We start from the raw sequence: 13,505 nt of genomic DNA, 5'->3' as shown, positions 1-13,505 counted from the left end.
GCTTCTTATAAACTGTTTCCTTTATGAATAATTATTAAGATTTTTCTAATTATAACTTATATATCCACAAAGTCTCCTGCAGACATTAATCAAAACAAGTCCAGGTATGTATTTTAGGGCACTGTTTTGTGAAGTGTTCTCTGCATTTTCCCCATGCTTTTTGAAACTCTTGTCTAGTGTGATCTCTAATTGCCTCTGTTAATCTAGCCAGTTCAATATACTCTAACAGTTTGTCTTGCCATTCTTATTTGTTGGCACAGTTTCTTTTTTCCAGTTTTTAGCAGTTAGGATCCTTGCCGCTCCTGTGTCATAGAGGAATATTTTCTGATCTTCTCTTGCTATACCTGTGTCCGTTGTTCCTAGTAGAAAAGCTTCTGTATTTTTCATAAAGTTATACTTAAACATTTTTTTTAAGCTCATCATATACTGTGTTCCAGAAGCTTTTGATTTTTTCACAGGTCCACCAAACATGTATAAGTGTCCCCTCTGTTTTACCACACCTCCGGCACAGATTTGTTTTTGTCTTATACATTTTAGCTATTTTGGTAGGTGTTAAGTACCATCTATAAAACATCTTGATTACCGTATTTTTCACTCTAGAAGACGCACCTAGTTTTTGGAGGAGGAAAACAAGAAGAAAATTATTCTGAATCTCAGAAACCAGAACAGCAAGAGGGATCGCTATGCAGTGAAAGCAGCAATCCCTCTTGCTGTTCTGGCATCTGGGATAGCTGCGCAGCCTGCATTCGCTCCATAAGACGCACACACATTTCCCCTTACTTTTTAGGAGGGAAAAAGTGAGTCTTATAGAGCAAAAAATACGGTAGATTTTCCCTCAATAGAGTGCCATCTAGTCTACCCCCTGAAATGTAGGGATGAGGGAAAATAGCTGTGATTCCTGCATTTCAGGGGGTAGACGAGATTTGCACTCTGCGACCCTCCCAAAGCTGCAATTCTATGATTCTAACTCTGGTGGTCTAAAGGGGAAGGTGGGTGAGCAGAGGGGAATTCTCTGGTTTGTCCAGGAACCCACTTCCCAGCACAATACAGAACCCAGGAAAGCTGCAAACAGTCCTATCCTCTAACTACTTTTTTTCAGTCAGTCAGAAAAAATATAAAGATAAATGAAATTTAAATGGACCATTTACTTACAAGGGGTTGTCAATCATGACCCGAGAAGGGTGTTCATTGAATAAAACCTTGGGAAACACATAATGGATGTGAGATGACATCTCACCAATGAGGAGATCGCCTGACTCATACCACTCATGATGAATATGTGCAGGATTGCTTTGGGTGCACTTCAAACTATGCTCTTTGCACCCCAGGTTGGGGAGCAGGAACAGCAGCAGCAGCACCACCACCAACATCCTGATTTCAGAGTTTATTCTATGCGTGGGCTTTCCTCCCTCTCTGTCTCTTTCCAACATGGTTGCTATCTTCAGCCTGATTTGAACAACATGGCTTGGTGGCAGCAGAATCTGCCAATGGATTTCTCAAGTAGACATATATTTATCCTTGACTTCAACATTGTCAGAAAAGCATGGCTTGAATATCAGATACGTAATACTGATCTGAAGTTTTAGCTATGCTAGGATTATTATTGATTAAATTTCTATAGTGCCTTTCTTCTAAAGAACACAGGGCAGTTTACAACATAAACACACAAAATGCATAACTTAATAATAATAAATACAGCTACCCCCACTACAGTGAAAGAAGGAACCTGAACAGCTTAACAGAGCCTGATCACTCTTTTGTTCTTTATGCTGTCTGGCCATGGTTTACTGAAGCGTTTATAATCATTTTAGCCTTGCTTGTTGATTTTTCCTTGTCTCTCTACTGTCTTCCAGAGCTTTGGATGGGTGAATTGATTACTGTAATCTTAATAATTACAGGGGAAAGAATCACTACTGAAATGCTTTGGGATGATGTAATGTGTCATCATTTGGTGCTCTGCCAAAGGAAACTTATTTGTTAGAGCAGAGATTATGGAGGGGACTGCCAAGGATATTTAGTCCAACCATCTGCTGATAGAGGGCCTCCACAGCTACAAAACCTGTAATACATGACCATCAGAATATTCAAAACAAAATAAAAAAATTCCTTCCAGTAGCACCTTAAAGACCAACTAAGTTAGTTCTAGGTATGAGCTTTCGTGTGCATGCACACTTCTTCAGATACACTGAAACAGAAGTCACCAGACCCTTCTATATAGTGAGAAGGTGGGGAGGGGTATTACTCAGAAGGGTGGTGGGAATGGGTGATAGGCAGATAGCTGTGATGAGCCTGTTGACGACTCTTAACGACTGCAATAGGTCTTACAGGAAAAAGCAAGGGGTGAGAACTGAGGAGTGTTAAAATGCTGAGGGAAAAGAAGACGTAGAATTGCAGCGATAATTGGGTTTAAAATTTAGGGTGGAATAGAGAAAGAGGACGAATTTATATTTAACTGGGCAAGATAGGTTGCTGAATAATGGTACTAAATTAAGGATGCAAAAAGGGAAAGGTATGGGGAAGTCCGGGAAAAGAGGGTTATGAAAATAAGGTTATGAAAATACGAGTTTTTTGTTTGTCTGTTTTTTGTTGCTTTTTGTTTTTGTTAAAAAAATTGGAAATTAATAAAAATCTTTATAAAAAAAAAAGAAAAAAAAAAGGAAAAAGCAAGGGGTGAGAAGGTGAAAAATGGCTTTGTCATGTATAATGAGATAAGAATCCAATGTCTTTGTTCAGACCAGGTCTCTCCATGGTTTTAAGTTTGGTAATAAGTTGCAATTCAGCAGCTTCTCTTTCCAGTCTATTTCTGAAATTCCTTTGTAATAGAACAGCTACTTTGAGATCTTGTATAGAATGTCCTGGGAGATTGAAGTGTTCTCCTACTGGTTTCTCTGTCTTGTGATTCCTGATGTCAGATTTATGTCCGTTTATCCTTTGGCGTAAGGTTTGGCTTGTTTGTCCAATATAGAGAGCTGAAGGACACTGTTGGCATTTGATGGCATACACAATGTTAGACGATGAGCAATTAAATAGTCCCGAGATGGTATGTGTGATGTTGTTGGGGCCAGTAATGGTGTTGTCCGGGTGTATGTGGCAGCAAAGTTGGCATCTGGGTTTATTGCAGGCTCTGGTGCCAGTGTCCGTGTTAAGTCTGGTAGTAGTATTATTGTGGGTTAGGAGTTGTTTAAGATTGGGTGGCTGTCTGTAGGCAATGAAAGGTCTTCCTCCCAGAGCTTGAGAAAGAGAACTGTCATTGTCCAGGAGAGGTTGTAGATCTCTGATGATGCGTTGTACTGTTTTAACTTGGGAGCTGTATGTGATGACTAGAGGTGTTCTGTTATTTTCTTTTTTGGGTCTGTCTTGCAGCAAGTTCTCTCTGGGTATCAGTCTGGCTCTGTTGATCTGTTGTCTAACTTCATCTGCTGGGTATTTTAGTTCTAAAAAGGTTTGCTGTAGATCTCTTAGGTGAGAGTCTCTGTCTGTATCAGAATGTTGTTGTGAGTGGTGTGAGATTCCAGGGGGTTCCAGGCACTTACCCAGGGTTTGTGTTTCCTTTTGGGAATGAAGCATGGTTGAGATTGTGGTGTCTTTATGATATATGGTTTATTAGCACATATATACAACCTGACCCTGCAATGGAGCATCATCACCCCAAAAGGGACTTGTTTTGCCCATAGCCACAACCTTGGATTAGATAGAAATGAAACTTTTTTTAAAAAAAATAATTTTTATTTTATTTTACAACTTCATTCACATTCAAAATCACAGATATTAAAAATTACACAAGATTCTTCCAGATCTCAAGACCTTCCCCCTCCCCTCTGTGGGTTCTTTGTGGTGTCTTTATGATACAGTGGCACCTTGGGTTACATACGCTTCAGGTTACAGACTCCGCTAACCCAGAAATAGTGCTTCAGGGTAAGAACTTTGCTTCAGGATGACAACAGAAATTGTGCTCCAGCGGCGCAGTGGCAGCAGGAGGCCCCATTAACTAAAGTAGTGCTTCAGGTTAAGAACAGTTTCAGGTTAAGAATGGACCTCCAGAACGAATTAAGTACTTAACCGGAGGTACCACTGTATATGGTTCATTAGCACATATATACAACCTGACCCTGCAATGGAAGGCTTCACAGCATCAACACCCCCAAAAGGGTCTTGTTTAGCCCATAGCCACAGCCTTGGATTAGATACAAATGAAACATTGCCCGCCCCCTGTCTCCAGCTTTTCACATTTTTCCTCCATTTTACATCACTGCCCTCCAAACTCTCTACTCTAAACTCTGGCTTTATCTGTTGAGAGATGGAGCCCCACCCATTTCCCTTCTCACACTGAGCCGCTTAATCCTTCTTAATGACTTAATGACCCAGGTGATCACCTCATCAGTAAGGGAGCCTGGTTTATATTTGAATACTTGCTGGATCCTGGGGTTCAGGAAGCTAGTCTGGCTTGATTAACTTTTAACACTTGCTGGATCCAGGGATTAGAGGGGTCTGGACCCCAGTTTAGCACTCCAAATCATAACAATATGAACAGACCCCCAGTTTACACTAGATGTTCAATATTTTTAATGGAAAACATGACATCTTAGCTTAGAACAATGAAACACAAAACAATGCAACAGAGTATCATGAAAAAAGAACAACACTTTTCTCTATGTGTCTATTTTCTACTGCTGGGCTACATCGTTTAACCAATGTAACAATCATAGTTTCTTTCCTTCACAAGGCTCCTATTCATTAACACCTCTGTTATGAGGGTTCATGGTTAACCTACATTTTGTGTTTGTAACTGGATAAGAAGCTGGCCTAACCTGCAGTGTACTCTGTGTTGGGAGACATTCTGCACAGAAACATGTGTGTGTACCTTTAAGAAGTTTCTGGGTTAATTGGTTGCAGCTGGCCGTGGCTACAAAAGGAAAAAGCTGTGTTTTGTACTCTGCCTGCAGGAATAACACCCACCAGAGTTTCTGTTTGTTGTTTTGTAATAAAGTCTTCATTTTAGTTTGGTTTAACACCTATGTCTCCTGGAGTCACAGTCTGTCCTCTACCACCAGTTGAAAATCCCCCTCCAATACTCTGTGTAATCACCCCCTCTGCCCATGTCTTCCTGACACTCCCTAGCAAATTGCTGTGTGACAGGAACCTTAATTTTTAAACCACTGATAATGCTCAGCTGCAGTAATGATGATAATGAAATACATTAGCAATGGAAACATCCCTGAATGCAGATTTTACAACTTGAGACCCTTGCCTCCAGAGAGAGGCTAACTCAGTCAAATATAGATACATAAATTTGGGATGAGTAAAACAATAGCATGTCATGGGGCAGGCCTACCTATGCATCAACACCCCTCCTCGTTGCATCACATACATGCCCACTTCTGGTACCCAAAATCCTATAGAGAAGTTCAAATTTTAGCCTTGTTGGTCACTATTCCTATTTCTGGGTCCTGGGTCCAGCACAACCTTTTTCTTTTCTTCCCCCCCCCTTTTTATTATTATTAAAGATTTCTTAGTTTACAAAAGAAAATGTGCAAATTCTCTTTTTTCAAGCTACATTTTCTACAGGTCAGTTTCATTTGTTGAGACTTTAGTGTTACATTAGGAAGAAAAAAAAGGGGGGGAAGGTGGAGGGGACCATGGTGCATGGGGTTGGGGTCTGGTGGCAATGTTTCTCTTTTGCTTAATGTATGTGTGGGTTTTGTGTTAAAACACCCTCCCACCCCACTAATTCATGAAAACAAAGCTCACCACAGCCAATCACAAACAAGCAAACACATCCTAGGCCAACCCCAACATCTCTCACCGCCAAAGGAACACAAGCGAATAGCAAAGAGAACCTACACAAACGATGCTGACACAAAGGTCCAGCACATCCTTATGCCCACACAGCTGCAGCAGTTGCTCTAGTCAGTAGTTGGATAGGTAAACTCTGCATCGATCACTATCTTCTTGGGAGCAGAGCTGGCCCAAGACATTTTGGTGCCTGAAGTGAGCCACAAAATGGCATCCCTATCCTCTCCAGGGAAGAAGGAATGAATGAAGATCTCCATCAGGAACAAGTGGGGAATAAAGATCTACATTGGGATCTGCTGACCCTGTGGATCTTGCCGCCAGAGGTGGTTGCCTCACCTTGTCTCACGGGAGGGCCAGCCCTGCTTGGGCAGTCCAACTTGTGAGAGCTCATTTCTGGGCATAAGATAATTTGGGTCAATTCTCAGAGCTGTGTCCAGCTGACTCTAGTAAAAGATCTCAGAAGGGAGTTTGTTTTAGGGGTTAGGTAGGTTGCACACACACATGGGGATTCCAATTTATACTTTTAGGACCTCATGTTCCTACATTGATACCAACAACATAAGTGAAACTACAAACATCTCTGTTGATTACATATTTCTCTCTATCAGCGGCTCTCTATTGTTGAATTCAGGCCTTTCCAAAATAATGTAACTTTTCAAATTTAGTTTTTTAAATTCATATATCACTTAGTCAAAAAATATACTATAATACATATATTATCTCTACTTCTCATTCATATCAGCTATCTAATCAGAATAGCTATAGAATAATGTTGATGTTTCTCTTTCTCTTTTGGAGTTTCAGTTTCTTAAGCTGAACTTTGTATCCACTTTAGCTGAACATTTGCCTCAGTTGATCAGAAAGGGCTCTTAAAAGAACAGGGAACCATTTTGCAGCTTAGAAACAAAGCACAAAATTTCTGAAATGGTTTCATTTGGTCACCTTGTCCTCATTCATTCACATTTTTTGAAGTTTCACTGTAGAATACCAACTTGAAAATCACAGATTCTAATATTATTTATTATTTAACTTTCTTTGTATTAGATGTTCTCTGGTGTTCAACTCAGGCCTCACAAGAATAATGTAGCATTTGGGGAAAAAGATGCAAGCCAGTAATCCTGCACTAGAAGTCAAAATGGAGAAAATCTCCACAGCCACCATGTATTTTCCTCTGGTGCTTAGGTAGGTTGGAATGAAGGAGATCCAAACACTGCAGAAAACTAGCATGCTGAAGGTGATGAACTTGGCTTCATTGAAGCTGTCAGGTAACTTCCTGGCTAGGAAGGCCACAGTGAAGCTGACAATGGCCAGAAAGCCCATGTAGCCCAAAACACAATAGAACATGAGGACTGACCCTTCATTACATAAGAATATAATTTCTTCACTCATTGATTGCATGTCCAAATCTGGGAAAGGGGGAAAAGTTGTCAGCCAAAGACCACAAAGCCCTACTTGAATTTTAGAGCAGGAGAGGACAATGGAATAAGCCAGTTTTTTGCCTATCCACTTCCTGATTGAGGATCCTGGTTTGGTAGCCATGAATGCCAAAACCACTGATATGGTTTTGGCCAAGATGCTAGAGAGGGCCACAGAGAAGACGATGCCAAAACTTGTTTGTCGGAGTGGGCAGGTTGCCTCCTTAGGTGTTCCAATGAACATCAAGGAGCAGAGGAAACACAAGAGGAGGGACACAAGGAGAATGTAAGTGAGGCTTCTGTTGTTGGCTTTGACAATGGCAGTGTCCTGGTGTTTAATGAAGATGCCAAACACTAGAACTGTGATCAGAGACAACAGTAGTGCCGAGAAAGTTGAAATGATGGCCAAAGTTTCATCAAAGCCAAGAAAGTTTGGTATTTTAGGACTGCAATTATCCTGGTCTTTGTTTGGATACTTATTTGCTGGGCAACTGATACATGTTTCCATGTCTGTAAAGACAAATGATTAGGAGAATTTGAAACTATGAAGAAAATTCTTAAGAATTTTTGTCATCAGGAGTTCACCTAGCTAATGCTATTTACCAGGACAGCTTTCAAAACTTCTAGCCCGAAGACATTTACCTGAGATATATCAGAAATAAATCCCAGGCATCAAATCTGGAATTTCTACATAGAGGACATCCCTATATCTTAGTGGCCCTCCTCCTCTTTCTTACAATCACAAGGTGCTCTGTAGTGAAAAGAGAGCAACATTACAGCTGAAATCTTGTGAGCCAAGAGAAATTCACTGAATAAGAAATTCACTCCATCTCCAAACTGCCTTCTTCTTAGAGAAGTGACCACCACTTCTATTCCATCATAATCTAGTAGAATTTGTATGTAAAATGCATTCCATTCCTTTCTAAAAATGTTTTCAGGATGTTTTAAATATAACATTGCAAACAATGAGAACAATACAGACACCAAAATTGTAGCCGTTTCACCTCCAGAATTTTAACGCCAACAAAATTTTAAGGATCTAAGAATTTGCTAAATAAATTGTGCAGTTTGGTCTATCTTAAGATGACATTTCTCACCCTTTTCACTTGAGTACATCCCGCTGGGACATGGTTCACAATCATAGCAACAAAATTTACTAGTCTCCTTTTTTTTCTTCCCATAACCAGGACGGCAGTTGTCATTACATACGGACAGGGGTGGCACCTATCCAAATATATAGGAATAATTTATTTTTAAAGAAAATGTCTGGGGGGACTTAATCTCACATCAGGTGGTCTATCAGCAAAAGGAGGACTGATAACATGAAACATATGATCTGTACGAGCACAGGTGGCACATGGAATAGTATAAAAAGCAGTTGTTAAGCATCATATGAGCCCAATAAGATTCGGGTAAACATAGTTGGCATAGCTAAACATACAACTTTATTAGAATTCAATAAACTGGGTATGCCAGTTGTAGGAACCACAGCTGTTTCCTTCAGGAATGTCACTTGGTGTCCTTATGATGCAAATCAAGGATTTGGGAATTGGAGGTACTATAGTATAAGGTTTCTGCTCCTACCTGCAGGGTAGTTACTAGAAAGTAATACTAGGAGGGTATTGCTCAGTTACATGATTTTTGGGCTGTGTTGGCCCACGAGGTTTCAGGTTCTGACATCTTTGTGATTCAACATTTATATGGAAGAGGGTTTATTTCCTAGGAATCTGGAGAACAGTGTCACTGAGGAGAAGCAGTGACGGTGGTGCACTGCTATCTGAAGGTTTTGTTTGACAAGATGGTGGCTGAATCCTTATAAGTCAAAAGTGCTTTGGGTGAGTGGTTTCTCTGTGTCAGAATTATGTGTAGGATCCCTTCTGGGAGGGATTGGAGTCACTGTGAAATAAGACGTTTGTATTCTGGAAGTACTTTGAGATTCCAGCTCATTACTAGGGTCTCAAGTGGCTTCTGTGGCTGGGGGCTGCTTATGCCCATCTTAGGGTTATACACTAGCTACAGCTATGCCTAGATGTCTACCTGCTGCACATAGCATCATACATTTTATTTGAATTATAAGATGTTGATTTTCTTGAGTCAAAATGAGAGTACCCCTGAACATTTTTTTAAAGAGAAAAAGCACTGCCTAGATATATACCTGCTGCATATTGCTTCATTCAAAATCCAGAAGATTATAATGTTAATTCCAAGCCCAAGCGATGCTGTAACAAACTTAGTATTCTATCTGTAACAAGCTTACTATTCTATGTTTAGGGAAGCTTTTAATGTTTGATGGACTATTGTATTTTAATATTTTGTTGGAAGCCACCCAGAGTGGCTGGGGAAACCCAGCAGGATGAGTGGGATATAAGTAAATCTATCATCATCATCATCAGATTCCACTAACTGGAGATCTGCGTCTAGGACTTCACAAACAAGAATGGCTGACAACTTTCTCTGGTAGCCACTGGTCATTTTTAATATGAGATGTCTTCTGTGCATGCTGCTCTTTTTGTATTGTGGTTCATTTGTTTATTTAGTGATAGACTTACAATATTCCTTAAAGTATATTGTTTCCTATTTGGTGGCTTACAAATATGCAATAAATAAAAAGGGAATATTCATAACATATAGAATATAATGTAACACACCAAACAGAATGCAGTCAACATAAGCTGGACAGCAAATAGGATCTCATAAACTAATGTGCAAACATGTTCCTACAAGGAAAGCTAATTGTTCAGAGATTATCTCCATTAAAATACTATCCATCTAGATATGAATGTCTTCTTCTTAAAGCCCACTTTTCTGTCCCAGTAAACTTCACATTCAATCAGAAGCTAAGTGAAAAAAAGCATTCTTGCACCATATTTTATGGGATAACAATGAATGCTGATATTAGATAAATTTATTTCCTCACCTGAGTCAAGCCCCTGTGCCATTCAATCTGTCCATCATTAATGGTGAGCTCTTTCCCTGGAGGGGCCTGAGGATCCAGCCTTCCCACTTTGACCCTGATGTAGGATCTATTTGGAAAAGTGATCAAATTTGTAATATCAAAACCAGCTGCTAATTCTCCATGTTCATTTAACGTAATTTCATCACCAACAGAGTTGTTGAATGAGATCTTCTGTAGGAATGAGTGGAGCTAGGTGGAAAGAGAATCAAAAGGTTTATAAAGTATTACTGTATAACGTTCTGATTAAGATTGTTGAATAGCTTTTCTAGATGCATTCAATATCTTTATAACTAAGGGTTATAAAGTTTTAATTCAACGTATAGTTTATGACAGTGTAGAATTGGCCAAATCATTCTTGTTTTCTGCAAATGAAGGCATTTATACCACACACACCACACATGGAGGAAAAGTTACATGCTGTCATGGCAAAAGACTTCTTTTATGCCCCCTTTCCATTTCACTTTTTCATCAGTATTGTGTGATGATATGTTCTTGCATAATTGGGACCGGTCAGGGAAATATTAGAATCTTTGCAATTGCTTCTCCTTGCCAATATCTCACCTCTCAGAGGAAGCTGGTCTAAGGATCATATCTGGAATGGACATGAGAACTGAGGGGTTTTAAAAAATTAATGTTATGACAAAACCTCCCAATGATCTATGTTCTGCTTAAGGAGCATAGCCTGCAACTCAGTAGGAATTTTCTTTTAGATTTGAAGAGGCCATTCAAAAGTCTCCATAAAAGAAATCAGGTAGGATATGTTGAAGCAAAATCTTTGTAAGCAGGTATTTCTGTCACTTCCTGCTAAATCAAATGACAGACACATCTTCCCAGCAAATAAATTTAAACAATTATGCCTCACCAAAGCAAACTTGCTTGGGATATCTGTTATGACCCACCCCATGGTGACTACGCACCCCAAAGCTACAAAAAGTGTCTAATTAAATGCCATTTGAAATATTGGAAAACACTACTTCCAATTCCTTCTCAGCTGGTGTTATTTAGTCTTCAGGTAGCTGCTAGTCTGGTGCTTATAAAAGTCTCTCATCCAGAGTTGGTTTAGTATCATTTTAAGAAATATGCTAATTCCCATCTTTGATATTGTATCTATTATACTTAAAGTTTATTTCTGTAACTGAATATTTTTCATTCTTTTTTGGTAACTAAATACCAACTCACATAAAATATCAAGGCAGTGCACAATAGTGAACACTTTGTAAACCAAACTTTTTGTAACCACAAACATTACCTTCCAAGGCTCTATATTCTGAGGAGATGGTCTTCCTGCAGCCTCCATTCTTCTGTGGTTGGATCCAGCCAAGTGCCTATGTAAGGCATGTGCCAAAGCAGAGACAGCATTATAGATACTGTAACTGTGGCTGGTCATGCTCATTTCAAAAAATGACGCAGGAAGGCTCTCCAGCATTTCCTCTCCAGTACAAGGCTTAGCTATCTTTGTTGACTTAGCAGAGTCTGTAACTGAACAACCAAATGTTTGTTCCCAGAAACCTGAGATAAAATCATCTCCCTCTTCCCAGGAAGGATTTACATGTTGCAGAAAATCTCGGAAGTCACGAACTTCCTTGGAAGGAATTGCAAAAGAGATAGCACCATGGAACATTTGAATATTAACATCAATAACTTTCTGAAGTTCATATAAAATGAAATCAATCTGAGCTGTGGTTATCCATACTTTTTCTTCAGGTAAGTTCTTTCTGAACTGAGAAAATATGAACTCAGATAACTTCATTAACGTTAGAGTAGTTGACAACCATGTAATAGATGCACTGTCTCCATATACAACAACTGCATTTGCTTTGCTTGTTATGAAAGCTGGGGACAAAATCCTTGTATCACGGACCATCTCAAGTATGTTACCAGTGTAATGCACATGGTATTCAATTCTTTCTGTGAATGCTGAACATATCCCATTCTTGAAAAGCATTGGTTCAATGGTATTCAAGAAATGCTCTCCAGCTTCATTCGCCGGAGTGATGAGCCCAACCCATTTCCATCCAAAATGCAAAAGCAACTGGATAATTCCTTGATACTGAAGAGCTTCTTCAGGAGCCATGTGGTAAAAAGAAGGGAACTTAATTTGATGATTTGTGGCTGCTTCAAATGAACCATATGAAATCTGAAAAAGGAAAAAGAGAACCATTAGAAAAGGATGGAAGAATTAAAAGCAAACCTCTTTATCCCACACACACCAAATTTAATGATTTTTTTGGGAAAATATCCACCTCCACTTTCATAAAAAATACACAAGCAATCTTGCTCAATTTCCCATTTCATATGGAGAGCAATTCTAGTTAACATGTCCTGATCTTACATGATCCACTGATAATATGTTCCAAGGATATTATATGATCCCATCTGGATATCCCATTTATCAACCTGGCACTTTTGAATCAGTCTTCCCTTACACGCATTAAGCACACATCCTTTATAATCTTGTCCCTCTTATGCACATTGTTGGAGACCCCCATGCTATAACATCAACAAACCCATACATTTCAGTCCCTTTCACGTGTCCCTGTTATACCACTCTAAATTTATGAATCCATAGATTCCTATTGGAAAGAGAGCTGAAGAGTGAATTCTAGTGTGAAATCTCAATTTTCTCTTACCCAGAATGTTCCTACCTGTGGAATTTTGTAAAGGCCCAAGATGTCTGCCATGCACAAGGTGACATCAGAGCTCAGTCCCCCAATGACTCCTACTACATTTTCCTGGTAGCCACATTTGTAGTTGGGGACAAAGGTATGTGAGTTAAACAGCAGATCCAGAGTGGTGCGGTAGGTCATCTTAGAGTTATGGTAGTTGTCATAGATGTGGAACCCAAGAGTGACATTGGGCAAGACCTTGGGATTCTCATTGATCTTATCAATTGCAAACACCAGGGCAAGGATGTGCTGGAAGAACTTTGATAACACGCTGTGAATAAAGTGGCATTATTACATGGGGAAAGTAAATAGTGCACAAAATCTGAGAGATACAGCTTTCAGACTGTTAGGATATATAAGGACTATATTCAAAGGCAGCAAAGTTATTAATGAATTAAGTCTTATTGGAAAGATCGGTCTTGTTTTGTTCCTTGTTTTGTTCCTTTAGAATGTTTGGATTGCTCTTTAGTCCAAATCTGCTTTTTAAAATTCTTCAGAATGTTCTTGATTTTCACTTCATCTTCTGCATTTCTGAAAATATTGTTCCTTCTCTCTATACAGTTTCATCTAGAAATATGTACTGTGCCATATGAATGTGCTACGGTTTTTGTAATTATTGCTGTATCCCTTTGGCAGTAGCTTTCTCTGGAAATGGAAATTTGCATTAAATGATAA

Source organism: Podarcis cretensis (genome assembly GCF_951804945.1).
Source record: "Podarcis cretensis genome assembly, chromosome: 13".
Taxonomy (NCBI): Eukaryota; Metazoa; Chordata; class Lepidosauria; order Squamata; family Lacertidae; genus Podarcis; species Podarcis cretensis.
The sequence above is the reverse complement of the archived record's forward strand: the minus strand, read 5'-3'. Positions refer to the sequence as shown.